The sequence below is a fragment of the Castor canadensis genome, chromosome 14 (genome assembly GCF_047511655.1).
Source record: "Castor canadensis chromosome 14, mCasCan1.hap1v2, whole genome shotgun sequence".
NCBI classification, from domain to species: domain Eukaryota; kingdom Metazoa; phylum Chordata; class Mammalia; order Rodentia; family Castoridae; genus Castor; species Castor canadensis.
The window spans coordinates 12,828,187-12,844,226 of record NC_133399.1 but is presented as its reverse complement, the minus strand read 5'-3'; the positions used below and the strand labels follow the sequence as shown (position 1 = coordinate 12,844,226).

Genomic DNA, 16,040 nt, shown 5'->3' with positions numbered 1-16,040 from the left:
CTTCAAATTTCCAGGTGAGGTAATTGAACAGAGAGGTTGCTTTACCCAATCTTGGCCCAATAGTCATCTGTTGCCAACTAATGACTGTCACATAAGTATTTTTCTTTTTTTAGCATTTTAAAATTTACTCACATGTGTACACATTGTTTGGTCCACATCCCCATCCTCCTGCTTCCACACAGTGGTGTTAAGTTTTCCTAGGAATCGCCATTTAGAGTCTGCATTGGCCATAGAATGGTGATATTTGCCTTCTGATTATCAAGGAAACGGGACAGTCACGGAGGAGAAATTCAGAAAACACTGGACACAGCATCACCATGCACTGTGTTGTGAAATCAATGCCAAAATGAAACAACCCAACACAAAACGCCTAGATACAGGTGACGAAAATACAGTGTAGATTCTGTGCTGCTTAGTGAATAATTTTCTTAATTTAATAAAGCTTTGGGTCTTAATTACCCTGGGAATGATTGCGGGTGTGTGTGTGTGTGTGTGTGTGTGTGTGTGCTTGTGTGAGTGTGTGTATGTGCTTTTGTATGTGTGTATGTGTGTGTCTATGTGTGTGTATGTGCCTATGTATGTGCGAGTGTATGTGTGTGTATTTGTATGTGTATGTGTGTGTATGTGCGTGTATGTGTGTGTATGTGTGTGTACATCTGTATGTGTATTTGTGTGTGCGTGCGTGTGTATGTGTATGTGCATGTGTGTGTGTAAATGTGTATGATGGTGTGTATGTGTGTATGTGTGTAGGTCTGTGTATGTGTATGTGTGTAAATGTGTGTGTATGTGCATGTGTGTATGTGTGTGTGCATGTATGTGTGTGTCTGTATGTGTATGTGTGTGTATGTGCGTGTGTATGTGTGTCTGTGTATGTGCATGTGTGCATGTGTGTGTGTCTCTATATGTGTGTCTGTGTGCGTGCGTGCATATGTGTGTATGTGTGTTTATGTGTGTGTATTTGCGTGTGTGTATGTGCATGTGTATGTGTGTGCATGTGCGTGTGTGTTTGTGTGTGTGTGTGTGTATGTGCGTGGTTTCATATTATAGAAATAAAATCATGCAGAGAAATTTGAACACTCCTCTTTTGTCACTTACAGATGGCCAATCAGAAGAAGGCTGTTTCTTCCAATTAATAACTTGATATTTGTACATATTGTCCCCCAACATAAAATAGATAGATTTGCAGTTTTCAGTTTTGAGTAGAGGTCAAACTGCTTCTAAAGTGAGCCAAAGTGGTTCTCAAAGTTTCTAACGAGTTAAATTATGATGTCTACAAGCAAATCTAAAACTTTCAGCACCAGCTACACTGTGATGCCACCACACATTTTCTCAGCTTTTCCCTCTACAGTCTATTCCATGCATTTTACTAAAAATCAGGCCCTCATTTGCTCCCTTTCTACCTATCTATTCTTATTTGATGCAGTGGAAATATCTTGGTGACCCCATTTCCAAGCTGAGAGCAGATTAGCAGTCAGGAAGCAGGAACAAACTGACTGTAAGAAATTAGACAAGAAAATTGCCCCACAGAGGCAGGAGAAGCCCGTTGTTTGCAATCACTCAATGTCCAGAACAAGCCCTAAGTGCCACAGTAGGACTTGTACCACTGCTGTTTCCTTGATGTCCATAAAGATAACAGAATCATCCATGGTAAAGGAATGAGGTTCTGCACGTTTCAGGAAGGGAGTAGACTGTTCAATGATGTAAATGAAAGACTGACACTTTAAAGTTAACAGAAACCTTTGAGATAATTTTCTTAAGGAAATCAGAGAAACAAAGTGTTTTTTAGGAAGCAAATTTTAACAGATCCAAGTATAGATACACAGGGTATAGCCTGCCCTAAGGCAAATAGGTATTTAAGAATTAACTAATAAAGATTAAGTATAAACCCACTTTGTCAAAAGTCCTTTGTTCTTTACAGTTTTTAAAAGTCATCAGAAAATCTAAACTGCAATGGTCTAAAACCCTGAATTTATTCTGAAAGTAACTACCTCTTAAATGTTTGACACTGTAGTCTTGATAATAGTTAAAAATACCAAATTTCCTAAGCAATTTAAACAAACCTCACATTTCAAAATAGAATAGACGTAGAAAAGATTTCTGTGAACATTAACAATCTACCTGTAGCCAGGGACTGGTGGCTGAAACATATGATCCTACCTGCTCAAGAGCTGGGTTCAGAAGGATGCTGATGTGAAGGCAGCCCTGGAAAAATAGTGTGGCAGACCCTATTCCAAAAAAATCACATAAAAAGACTCGTGGAGTGGCTCAAATGGCAAGAGTGCCTGCCTAGGAGGCATGAAGCCATAAGTTCAAACCCCAGTGCTGCCAAAACAGAAACGAATATATTCTTGGTAAAATTACAGATGTCTTCATGCAGGTTTATACCCTGAGAAATTTTTGTTAGTTTGGTCTTTTGTGTGTTTGGGGCATCATCTTATGAATGAGGCATCTGAGTTTTCTCAAACAGGTGCCTGTGAAGCCAGTGTTTTGATAATCAGTTCAACTGTTTTTGCTAAAGTCACTATATTGCCTTTGAGAGATTATATAATGTCCCTAGAAACAGACATCTGTAGTGAGTTGTTTGCATCATGAACATGTTTTTATTGTGTTTAATAAAATAAGTCTAAGTTATTTATAGATCTCAGGCATAACTCTTCAATAACCAAGAACACGCAGCTTTACAAATGTTTTCAGTCTCTGGCAATTTCTACATCACTTTTATGCTACTTTCAAGTTTGACATGTTTAAAAGATAAAGATCCTCTCTGATAGTTATTCGAGTCAAGAATAGATTGTTTTAGATACTACAGCTTTGATTTACTATTCTAAATTTAAAACTCTGAACTTGGGACAAAATACTGTGGTTTATGATGTTGGAAAGGGATGGGCTAATTTTACTAATTAGTACAAGTATTTAAACACTAATATTATATAATTTATACAGGAAAGAGGCTTTTAATGATCTGTGTGTTTGTCTGAGCCTTGCTAGGCAAGAGCTCTATTGCTCTGAGGCTGAGCCTCACAGGCAGCACAGCCATTTACAATGAAAGTGCAGATAGTTTCCTGCTCTGTCTCCTAAGAACAAGAGACTTTTACCAGATTCATGTACTTTGTTCTCTGGCAATGCTTCCATACCCCCACACCCCCACTACCTCCACCAAGAGCTCTTTAGCAAAAATAAGGTACATTAATTTCTTTGAAATGCTGTAATGTACATTCACTTGGTATTTTCAAAAGCTGTTATTCTAATACTGAGGTTTCTTAATAATTTCCCCACATCTCATATATACATGTGGAATTAAACAAAAGCTTGAATTTTGCATTTGATTTTTCACTCATATTATCCCTTTCAAAATTTGAATTCTTCTGAAATGACTTTAGGCCATGAATCAGATGTTACATTGAATAGCTTCCATAATGAAAGACACATTTTGATAGATTGTGCTTGCAGAATCTCTCTTTGTCCTTCACATTCATTTTACTTAGGGTATACAAAACATTTAAGTGTTTTCATCCAGTGTTGGCTCAGTGACATTGAAAATATCAGAGTGTTCACGTACTATTAGAAAAATGCAGCCCTGCAAGGATATGTGTCTGTATAGGTCAATTTGCGTAGGAGAACTATCTCAATGAATCTGCAATATTTTTTACAAAACCCTTAGAAATATTTCCCCTAGGATCTGTAGTATCCTTCCAAAGATGCAGAAGGTATTGAACATGTCCATGAGATGTCATCATTTTTATGTAGATGCAAGGTTGATAATGAGCTTTACCTTCATTAGGAAAAACATATGGTACACTGCTACTATTCCCATTTTTTTTGCCACAGAGGCCCATGAACACATCATCTATACAAAGAATAGAATTCAGTGCCTGTGACACCTCATGGACTTTGTCAGCCACTTCACTGGAGAAGGCATAGGCAGTGCCAGCCCCATACACAGGGTAGTTGGCCTCTGGTACATTTCATAACAAACGTAGTATTTGATGCTTTTACCCTAATGGGAGGGGTGCCACAATGAACATAACCAATCCAAAAGTCTTGAACACCAGTTTGTTCTAACCCATGATGGTATTCAATAAGATTTGGCATGTGAAAAAACATGCCATCATCAGCAGGCATCAAGAATTTGCCATGTAGATCAAAGGAGTTTGCCCAACTGAACTGCAGAAGGAATTTAAGAGTAAAAGTGTAGAAAAAAATTGGCAAAGTCTTGCTGAATTATATCGCTGTACACTTGGGTCTTCCCAAACCAGTTTTCTTTGCAGTTCTCCATTGAGTGCAGGAGGAGTACCTAAGGCAACCAAAGTTTTGATGCCGGCATTAAGTTAAGACTGAACAAAGTTCTAGTTGCCCCACATTCTTCTAATGGCAGAAAGTCACTCATAGTTCTCAGGAGTCTTTATAAACAGTGAAAGGAGGACATCTTGAGTGTGACACTTCTTGTGGCTTATCAAGTATAGGTAGCAATCTCCCTCTGAACTGTCATAAGAGACAGGGTATCATTCACAAAGTCATAGCTATTTACGAGGTGTCTGTAAGAGTAGGACTTCATTTGTCTCACAATGGGATTATGAGTTGGTCCCCTAAAAACCATCAAACTTAGTATGAAACAAGTGGATAATATCTGAAAAAAACTGCCCACTTTGTCTCTTCTGCTACTTACCAACATTCCCACGTCCACGTGCGTGTTTTTTCAGGATCTGTATTAAACAGACTCTTGCTTCTTCAAGAATATAGAACTTAGTAGTTCGCAGAACTTTTATGTGTAGTAATTTAAAATGGAAAAGGATCTTCTTTCACACATTTGTTTATTTTCATGTCATTTTCTCTGAGATTGCAAAAGAATGGAACACACTATAGAGTGAGGACATTGGCACACAGCATCCTTCTACCCTGGCATTCTTCGTAGAGTTTCATGTGTGGACTCTGCTCTTGCTGTGAATATGAACTGCTACTGTGTAGTGCACCACAGGCAGGATGCTGGGAAGGCTACGGAGATGGTCCAGGTGTAGATCCTCCATCAAAGAATTAGTAAGCGTTTTGATGCAGGGTGGAAACAGGACCAAGTTCAAGTCCTGCTCCCCAAAGGTACCAGTCAGAGATTGGCTTTCCTCCCTGAGGCAGAGGGCAAGTCACTCATCTCAAAAACAAAGTGCCAGTTGAAGCCTGGAAAGCCAGAATCCAACATGCTTCCTGTGGTCTCTAGCATTGTGAATCAAAACTAGACAACTTTCCTAAATGTGATATAGACATTCAGGGTTTGCCAGAAAACCTGTGTGGGAGACAGTATGACAGCACCTGACATGAATACCAGTGTTTAGAACATAATTGTGCGTGTGTCATATTGCAGGAAATTCAGTCTGAGAATGACCAAAAGTTTTAGACTCTCTCTCTCTCTCTCTCTCTCTCTCTCTCTCTCTCTCTCTCTCTCTCTCTGTGTGTGTGTGTGTGTGTGTGTGTGTGTGTGTGTGTGTGTGTGTGTGTGAGGTAGTTATTGGTGTTTGAACTCAGACCCTCTGGCTTGCCACCCAGGCATCCTACCATGTTCCTAAACCATGTTCAATAATTTTTACGCAGCATAAAGTCAACACGTCTTCGGGTGAATCATTAGCAAACAAAACCTTAATAATGCATTTCATCTGGGCACCTTTGGCTCAGGCCTATAATCCTTGTTACTCAGGAGGCAGACCAGATCAGGCAGAAGACAGAGGTTCCAGACTAGACAGTGCAAATAGTTTATGAGACCCTATCTCAAAAACACCCAACCCAAAAACCCGTTGGCAGAGTGCTCAAGTGGTAGAAGGCTTGCCTGGAGGCATGAGGCTCTGAGTTCAAACCCCAGTACCACCAGATAAAAGAAATAATAATGTGCTCCTCACTTTTTACAGAAGTGAAGTAGCAGAGAAACTCTTTGAATATAACGAAGGTAGTCATAGTGTTGAATTCTTCAACCAGGTTCCAGAGGAAATTCTGAATCAGAAAATTCATCCAGGAGTAACACTACCTAAACATGGCCTGAGTGAAAAAGTCCTTTCTGCTCATGCATCAGTAAATGTCCCCCACATAGCTTTCATTGAACACAAACCATATGTGTCAGGAATATGGAGAGAAGCTGTGTGAACATACAAATTGTGGGCAAACCTCCAGGTCTCTTGATTGCCTTCAGAAGTATGAATGGCTCTCACTGTAGTGAAACTATGTCAATAAACACTGTGATGGTGCCTTTAGGCATCACAGTTCCTGTCAGATACATGAAGTGACTCACACTCTACAGAAACAACAGAAATGTAAGCAGTGTGGGAAGGTTTTTTTTCCAGGTGTTTCTGAAGACATGTAAAACTTCATAATGGAGAGAAAATCTATGTATGTAAGCAATATGGGAAAGCCTTTACTCATTCCGATTCCCTTCAACAATATATAGAATTCATGCAGGAGAGACGCCCGATGCATGTAAGCATTGTGGGAAAACACTTGCCTATTCTAGTTCTTTTCTGACATATGAAAGGATCCACACAGGACAGAAACCCTGTGTGTGTAAGCAGTGTGGGACAGCCTTTGTGTCTTCAAGTCACTTGTAAGTATATGTAGATGTCACTGCGAAGAGAGCCCCCAGGTATGTGAGCAATGTGGCAAAGCTTTAACTTGGTGCAGTAGCTTTTGAAGACATAAATGAAATCACAGTGGAGAAAATATCTGTGCCAGTAAACAGTGTGAGACAACCTTGTCTTGTTTGAGTGTTCTCATGAACAGTGAGAAACCCTATGAATGCAAGCAATGAGGAAAATTCTTCATTTGCTGTGATTCCCTTAGAAACATGGCAAGCTTAGGCTGGGGTGAATTCCTAAATACAGACGTGGGAAGGCCCCATCATCCCATGAGCTTTCTATGAAGCATGACACTACATAGGGAAGGGAAATGGCTATAATGCAAACTGTGGAAAAGGCTGTACTCAACCCAGTTAAATTCAAGAACATCAAATAGCATACTATGGTAAGAAATCCTGAGTAGAAGGGATGGTTCAAGGTTTTCTCTTAACCACCATCTAAGAATGCACCCAAGATGAAAAGATAGGATGCCTATGACTCACGCCCGTAATCCTAGCTACTGAGGCAGAGATCAGGAGGATTGAGGTTTGAAGCCAATTCCAGGCAAAGAATTTCTGAGACCCTATCTTGAAAATACCTTGTAGAACAAATGGCTGACAGAGTGGGAGTGGCTCAAGGTGGTAGAGCACCCACCTAGCAAGCCTTAGGCCCTGACTTCAAACCGCAATACTACCAAAAAATGTTCACTGGTATAATTTTAGCAGAATTAATAAATCATCTTATGAACCAGCCTTGGTCAATGATTCAACTTTGTATTCTTTTTTTATTCTCTTCTTTCCCCCATGCTGGGGAATTCATATCATTCCTTCAGCATCCTTCTGGAGCATCGTGCTCCTCATACCACTGAAAAGAGAGGTGGAGCCTTTGGGAACATGCAGCTTCTGGGGTGTGTGAGTAAGCCAGGAAAGACCCAGGAACCCAACACTCTTGGGATTTGGCTTAAAAACCCTACTTCCCCTTGGTATAACCTTATATTTCCTTGGCTCATTGCATAGCTATAGTCATGAGAATGAATGGGAAATTAATAAAGATTTATTTCCATTTCTCTATAAACCATACTCTTGTTTTAGAAATTCAGTCCAGGGTATAGAAATTCAGTAACACTGAAAATGTCTCATGCCATGGAACCCGGCAGAAACTATTTTGCCCTTATCTCTAATTTTGTTGAATTCCTATAAGCAATTTCCTTCCTATAAGCAATTATAGGAAGGAAAGGGTTTTTGCTGGTTGAGATAAGGATAGCTATACAGGGAGTTGACTCACATTAATTTCCTGTGCATGTGTGTTACCTTCTAGGTTAATTCTTACTGATCTAACCTTTTCTCTAGTTCCTGGTCCCCTTCTCCTATTGGCCTCAGTTGCTTTTAAGGTATCTGCTTTAATTTCTCTACGTTGAGGGCAACAAATGCTAACTAATTTTTTAGGTGTCTTACCTATCCTCATATCTCCCTTGTGTACTCTCGCTTTTATCATGTGCTCAAAGTCCAATCCCCTTGTTTTGTTTGCCCTTGATCTAATGTCCGCATATAAGGGAGAACATACGATTTTTGGTCTTTTGGGCCAGGCTAACCTCACTCAGAATGATGTCCTCCAATTCCATCCATTTACCAGCAAATGATAACATTTCGTTCTTCATGGCTGCATAAAATTCCATTGGGTATAGATATCACATTTTCTTGATCCATTTATCAGTAGTGATACATCTTGGCTCTTTCCATAACTTGGCTATTGTGAATAGTGCTGCAATAAACATGGGTGTGCAGGTGCCTCTGGAGTAACCTGTGTCACAGTCTTTTGGGTATATCCCCAAGAGTGGTATTGCTGGATCAAATGGTAGATCAATGTTTAGCTTTTTAAGAAGCCTCCAAATTTTTTTCCAGAGTGGTTGTACTACTTTACATTCCCACCAACAGTGTAAGAGGGTTCCTTTTTCCCCACATGAGTGATGCATCTTTGCCTTAGTAACAGGAGACTGCTTCTCGGGCACAAGTTCTGCATTGTTCATTGACAGCTTATAAACAGTGTAGAGAGGTGGGGACTTTTGAGAAGTATTTAGGCAATGAGGTCTTGGCCTTATGTATTAATGCCCCTCTAGACAGGACATGTGATAGTGAACTCAAGTTCTCTTGCACAAGCTCATTCTGAGGTGATTATTGAACAAGAAGACCCTCAGCAGGTGATGATGGTGTGATCTTGGATTTCCCCAACCCCAGAGTTGTTAGGAAAGAAATTTCTAGTGTTTTCTTTATGTTTTTGTTTGTTTGTTTGTTTGTTTTGCAGTATTGTGATTCTACTGTGTTCTTGGGGTTCCTAGTTAAGCACTCTGCCACTTGAGCCTCACTCCCAGCTAAGATTATTTTTTGTAAAATACCCCAACTTGGGTGTCATTTTATATGCACACAATATGGACTAACAAAATCTGAATGGAAGAAAGACATGTGGGCTTTGTAACAAGTACACTGACTTGGAAGTGGCTTTGGAGCTGGGCTATGACACATGCTGGAGCAGTTTTGATATGATTAAAGCAGGAGCCTTTGTTGCTCTGAATCAAATATAAATGGCAATTCTTATGAGGCCCAGGCAGAAGAGCTATGAGGATACCCTGAGTCCTCATACATAAGTGGCTTTGAGTAGAATGTTGGTGGAGATACAGACAGCACAGGCCACTCCCAGGAGGCCTCAGATTTTGGAAACTGGGATGGAAACAGCCATCCTTATTACCATGTGGCAAAGCATTTGGCTGAATGATTTCTGTGTCCTAGAACTTTATGGAGTGGAGAACTTCCAAGTGATGAAGGAGGATATTTGGTCAAAGAAATATGAGCTGCAGTGTTGGTTAGGTGACGGCTTCTCTTTCTGGCTTCTAGAAAAAGGTAGAAAGAAACCACATAAAGATGGATGTTAAGCTAGGTGTGGTGATGCACACCTGTGATTTCAGCACTTTGAGGTCATCCTAGGCTACATTGAAATACCCTGCCCACCCCCCAAAAAATTCTGATATCCAAGGGTAATAATAAGGTAAAGATCTGAAAACTCTCAGCCTAGCTGTATGTCATACCAAGTATTGTGTTCAAGGAACATTCTTAAGGTGATTTTTGTGGATAGAAGGAAATCACAGGTTCTTACAACATGCAATGGAAGAAGAGTTTTCCTTCTAATTCTTAGCACACTCTGTCTTTCAGGACTGAGAAGAAAACAGAACTGTTGTTCTCTATCCTGTGCTCCCCTTAGACTAAAATTCTCCTCCATTCTATTTCTTTGTGTCTTTGAAGCTTAGTCCTTTCCCATAGACCATTACCTTCCTGTGGCCATTATTTTCAGACCTCTTCCTAGCAACTTTTTTTCTTTCATTAAATTTTGGCCTCAAAACACACACACACACACACACACACACACACACATAAACACACACACAAAATTGCACTCAATATCTCCATTTCCTTCTACACTCCTGTAATTCTCAGGGCTCACATTGATTTGACTTCACTGTCACTTCTTTTCACAGTAACCTTTTCATCTCTACCCACTCCCAAATCCCACATGCATATACCCTTCTCTTCCACTACAACTTGCTAGGGTTTTGGTACTTCTCATTGTAAGACATTTGGTCCTTAGATCCCATTCTTATTCCTAACACTTTAGCTCATTTGTCCTCACACTTCCCTTCTTTTCAGCTTACATTTCATGATGCGTTATTACAGTTTCTCTCTTCCATATATACTCAGTGCTCTTGCCCTCTTTCTCTCCATGCTGTATGTTTTTTAAAATTTAATCAGTGGAGTGACTTTTCTTGCCATTTCCATGAAGGGCACCCTACTGAGGACAAGAATCAAAATATCAGACCTCAAATGTTTTCTTGACATGACTCCATCATTGTTTTTGCAACATTTTAGAAATTTCTTTCTTCCTCATTTCAGCTGATTACCCAATGTCATGAACATTGAAATCAAAGGACAGGAAATTTCCTTCATCCTCAAAATCGCAGATCCAAACCAATTTGCAACAGTACTTATCCCCTTCTTTCTCACTATTAAGGTGAAGGCAATATTTCTTCCTTGTTTAAATGTTGGTGTCTCCATCCATAATCCAGATGTCAGCCCCTCTCACCTTATAGTGTCATTGCTGCATTGCTCCTACTCTTTCCCCTCATCAGCATTTTCCTAAATTAGCTTTTCCACCTCCCATCCTTGACTCAGCAGCCCTACATGCCCCCTTCCCCAATCCTTTGCCAAGCCGACTGGGGGCCTGTAAATGCTATCTCCACATTGTCACTGAATTCATTCAGTGCTCTCAAGTGGATTGTATTCTTGCCACTGTACTAAATCTGCTTTTGTCAAGACCACCAACTTCATGGACCCAATTCCAAAGATTAATTTCCTGCTCTTTACTGAATACCTAACAGGATCTCAGGGCATCTTTAGTATAAAAGGACCCCACTTCTCTACAATTGCCCAATGCAGAGAATGTTTAAATGGGAGTACCATGGTTGTACCTCAGACTTTGTGTCAGTTCCCAAGATGCACATTTCTGTTAGATACCTCCTGGTAATCACAGGCCAGGACAAGGGCCTCTGCTCTTCTCTGACCTCCTAATTCAAACATAGACTATCCTCACTTCTAATTCAGATGTAAACTTGACTATTGAAGATCTATCAATATAGGGGATAAGGTAAAAGCTCAGGAATAACTAAAGTCCATATGGATTCTAGGAGACCAATACTCCTGTGTGTAGACATGACTCATCAGTAGCTGGAAGTTTCCAAAGTTGATTCTTCAGGAATGGTTTGTGGTCCCACTTTACACATTAGGAATCTCCTTTGGGCAGCTAATGACACCAAAACATAAGTGCTTTCTTTAATTCTTCCTCAAGTTACGTTGAACTACAAGAAAGAGTCCACACTGGAGAGAAACTCTATGTGTGTAAGCAGAGTGGGAAACCGTTCTTGTTTTTGGCTCAAGTTTGAAAACATGAAAAAATTCACAGTGGGGAGAAACCCTATGTATGTAAGCAATATGAAAAAGCCTTTATTTCTTTAAGTTACTTTTGAGCAAATGAACAGTGTCACGGTGGAGAGAGGCCCTATGTATGTGAGCAATGTGGCAAGGCTTTCATTTGGCAGCATAATCTTCAAAGACAAAAACAAATCCACACTGGTGAGAAACCCTGTGAATCCAAACCATGTGGAAAACCCTTCATTTGTTCTGCTTCCCTTAAGAGACATGTACAGACTCATGCAGGAGAAAATTCCTACATACCAAATACAGGAAGACTTCAATAACAGAGTGGCTCAAGTGGTGTTAGTATACCTGCCTAGCAAATGTGAGGCCCTGAGTTCAAACTCCAGTACCTCCAAAAAATTAAAAGAAAGCATTACCTTTGCCAGGCGACAGTGGAGTATACCTGTAATCCTAGTTACTTGGGAGGTTGAGATCATGGTTTGAGGCCAGCTCAGGAAGATAGTTTGAGACCCTTATTTCCAAAATAAAGCAGAACAAAATGGACTGGAAGTATCCTCAAGTGGTAAGGCACCTGTTCTGGAAGGTCAAAACCCTTAGTTCAAACACTAATCCCACACCCCAAAAAAAGTACTAGCTTACAGAATAAGGTAAGTGAATCAAATGCAATGAAAAATGCCTCAAATATAATTAACTGAACATACAACCCTGCACACAAAACCAATGGGGCAGGAAGGAGGAGTTGGGAATATTCTGTCATCTCTGCCCTGCTGCTGACACAGCACATTGTTACTTTAAGCTGGATTTAGAGTGGTTGGAAATGAACACTACTACCACTGGGGAATCACTACAACAAATTGGAGGGAGTCTACTTGATATCCTGATGGAGCAGAGAAAAGGTAGTAACGAAAAATGCCCACGTATATAAGATGTGAATACAGACAGCATGGGAGGTTCAAAAAAATCAAGGGCAACTAAGGTCACTAGGCAAGGAATTGTCTCCTAAGTGGGGAGATAAAGAGATCAGCCCAGGGAATTATAACTTACTAGATCAGATCAGAAATCCACAAGGACAAGAAGGAAATGAAAACTTGAACTGTACCTGATTAACTGCTTATGTCTAATGAGAGGTAAAAACTAAAGGAGATCTAGATTCAGAGGACACCATAATTTAAAATTTTCACCTCCAGAAATCCAAACATGTTCTCACAGTAAATATTAGACAGCAATTATTTCATAACCAGCAATGGAGGGACTGGAATCCTGGTTCAAATGGTAGTCACCTGCTCAGCAACCACGAAGCCCTCGGCTCAAACACCGGTACCTAAAAAAAAGAAAAAAGTGGTTCGCCAGTGGCCATACCTGTAATTCTATATACTCAGGAGGCAGACATTAGGACCAGCCCCAGGCAAATAGTTCAGGAATCCTTCTCTCAAAAATACCCAACACCAAAAGTGGTGGCAGAGTGGCTGAAGTTGAAGAGTTCCTGCCTAATCAAGCATTGAGTCCTGAGTTCAAAACTTATAGTACTCAGAGTCAAAATTTATTGTATTTGATTTGTTTTTATATAGTTAAAAATTAATTAAATTTCAATGTTTGGGTCATTTCTCCACCCCCCCTGCCAAAATTTATTGTATTTGAATCAAAGTTCCTAGTATTCAGAGAACACAGTGTTATGGAGAAATCTAATCCAAGAAATGAATATACTAGAAGAAAAGAGAGAACTAAATGTAACAATGTAAACTTCTACTTAAAGAGAAACTGTGAAAGAAGATGGAGACAATGGTAAATCAAGTACTCAGAAATAATGATTAGGCTGGGCACTGATGCTCATGTATTAATCATTGCTACTAAGAAGGCAGCGATCAGGAGGATCATGGTTTGAAGCCAGCCCATGTAAATAACTCACAAGTCTCCATCTCGAAAAAACCCATCACAGAAAAAGGGGCTGGTGGAGTGGCTCGAGGTGTAGGCCCTTAGTTCAAACCCCTGTACCGCAAAGTAAATAAATAAATAATGACTAGGAAAGATATCAATAACATTACAGACAGGAAATCAATAAAACCAAAAGCTGGTTTTCTAGAAATATCAACTGATTAGGCAAGATAACTAAAAAAGAACAGAGCAGAGGAGACACCGCCTCGTGGGGATTTCTGGCTCTTTTCTCTTTGCCTTAAATTTGGGTGTCTTTTATGAATAATCAAAAGCAGCAAAAGCCAACACTATCAGGCCAGCATTTTAAAACCAGAAAAAGAGATGAAAAGGAGAGGTTGGACCCTACTCAATTTCAAGACTGTATTATTCAAGGCTTAACTGAAACTGGTACTGATTTGGAAGCAGTAGTTAAGTTTCTTGATGCTTCTGGAGCAAAACTTGACTACCACCGCTATGCAGAAACACTCTTTGACATTCTGGCGGCTGGTGGAATGCTGGCTCCAGGTGGTACACTGGCAGATGACATGATGCATACAGATGTCTGTGTGTTTGCAGCACAAGAAGACCTAGAGACCATGCAAGCATTTGCTCAGGTTTTTATCAAGTTAATCAGGCGCTACAAATACTTGGAGAAAGGTTTTGAAGATGAAGTAAAAAAGCTATTGCTGTTCTTAAAGGGTTTCTCAGAGTCAGAGAGGCACAAGCTGGCTATGTTGACGGGTATTCTTCTGGCTAATGGAACACTTAATGCATCCATTCTTAATAGCCTTTGTAATGAATGAGAATTTGGTTAAAGAAAGGGTTTCAGCAGCTTTTGCTGTAAAGCTCTTTAAATCATGGATAAATGAAAAAGACATCAATGCAGTAGCTGCAAGTCTTCGGAAAGTCAGCACGGATAACCGACTGATGGAACTTTTTCCTGCCAATAAGCAAAGCATTGAACATTTCACGAAATACTTTACTGAGGCAGGCTTGAAAGAATTTTCAGAGTATGTTTGGAATCAGCAGACCATAGGAGCTGGTAAGGAGCTCCAGAAAGAACTTCAAGAACAGATGTCCCATGGTGATCTATTTAAGGATATAATTTTATATGTCAAGGAGGAGATGAAAAAAAATAACATCCCAGAGTCTGTTGTTATTGGGATAGTGTGGTCGAGTGTGATGAGTGGAACAAAAAAGAGGAGCCTGTAGCAGAGCAAGCCATTAAGCACTTGAAGCAATACAGCCCTCTACTTGCTGCCTTTACTACTCAAGGTCCGTCTGAGCTGACTCTGTTATTGAAGATTCAGGAGTATTGCTATGACAACATTCATTTCATGAAAGCCTTCCAGAAAATAATGGTGCTTTTTTATAAAGCTGAAGTCCTGAGTGAAGAGCCCATTCTGAAGTGGTATAAAGATGCACATGTTGCAAAGGGGAAAAGTGTCTTCCTTGAGCAAATGAAAAAATTTGTAGAATGGCTCAAAAATGCTGAAGAAGAATCTGAGTCTGAAGCCAAAGAAGGTGACTAAATTTTGAAACCACATCCTCAGTAAAGCAAACAGGAGTTGTAGATAAAATGTCATGTATCATGTGTCCTGGTTCTTACATCTTCCTACCTCCCTGTATCAAGAATGATATAAGGGCTTTCATGGCAAATTTTATTTTAACTGTTTCTATGGTTATTGGAAATGTTGGGTTTCGTTTCTAAAACCATGTTTTGAGTAGCTACAGGAGCTATAGATTTGAATCTAATGTTGCATTAGTTTTTTCAGTTACCTTCTACCTCCTGTATTTTCTATTGTAAAAATGTAATTTAAGGCCTTCCACAATGAACAGTTCACTTTATTCCCTGGGTTTTCTATATAAATAATTTTCAAGATATGATTTGGTTAAAAATGATTTGTTATAAACTTTCTGTTTTGCAAATTAAACTGTAAAGTATCCAAAGTCTCAAAAAGCCATGATTTGTGTGATAGTTTGGTATGCCCAGAGCCCTGTTCATCAATGAAAATCTCCTCTACAATAATTGAATTCATTAGCATATATTCTGAGTATTTGGACCATTGCTTACGTGTTAACATTTTCTTATATTTTTAATCCCAGCTGTCCTTAAGTTTTAACCCTGAATGTCCTTAAGTTCAGTTGTTTGGTCTCTGGTTTGTTATCCTTAGTGAAGGAAAGAGACAAACTGAAGCTTGAGAAATCAAATGTGCCAGAGGTACTGGGAAGAAGGAAGTTGAGCTTTTTCCCATTGAGAAACTTCTGCATTCAGTTGACTCTTACCATAGGCAAAACAAATGGGTATTCTTTTCATACAAGCATTTTCAAATACACTTGAGAAAAGTCTTATCAGTTAAAAAAATTTTAATTAAAATATTTTATGCTTAGCATACACTTAGATTGTTAAGAAAGGACTTCTAAAGGAGTATGACTAAAGGAAATGACTGATGTACTAACTTCAGTAAAAAGGCAAATATGACTTACATTTCCTAATGGCTTAGAGTATTTGTTGTAAAGAATGAAGTGCGATGTAACTATGTATTCCCACTTGGTTGTACTG

General features: G+C 39.5%; 2 pseudogenes; one reads left to right on the top strand and one right to left on the bottom strand.

Annotated features, from left to right (window-relative positions):
• Window positions 1-3,561: 3,561 nt before the first annotated feature.
• On the bottom strand, window positions 3,562-4,693 carry LOC109677796 (lactosylceramide 1,3-N-acetyl-beta-D-glucosaminyltransferase-like; annotated as a pseudogene).
• A 9,053-nt stretch (window positions 4,694-13,746) lies between these two features.
• LOC109677792 (eIF5-mimic protein 2 pseudogene) lies at window positions 13,747-15,813 on the top strand (annotated as a pseudogene).
• The last annotated feature ends 227 nt before the right edge of the window (window positions 15,814-16,040 follow it).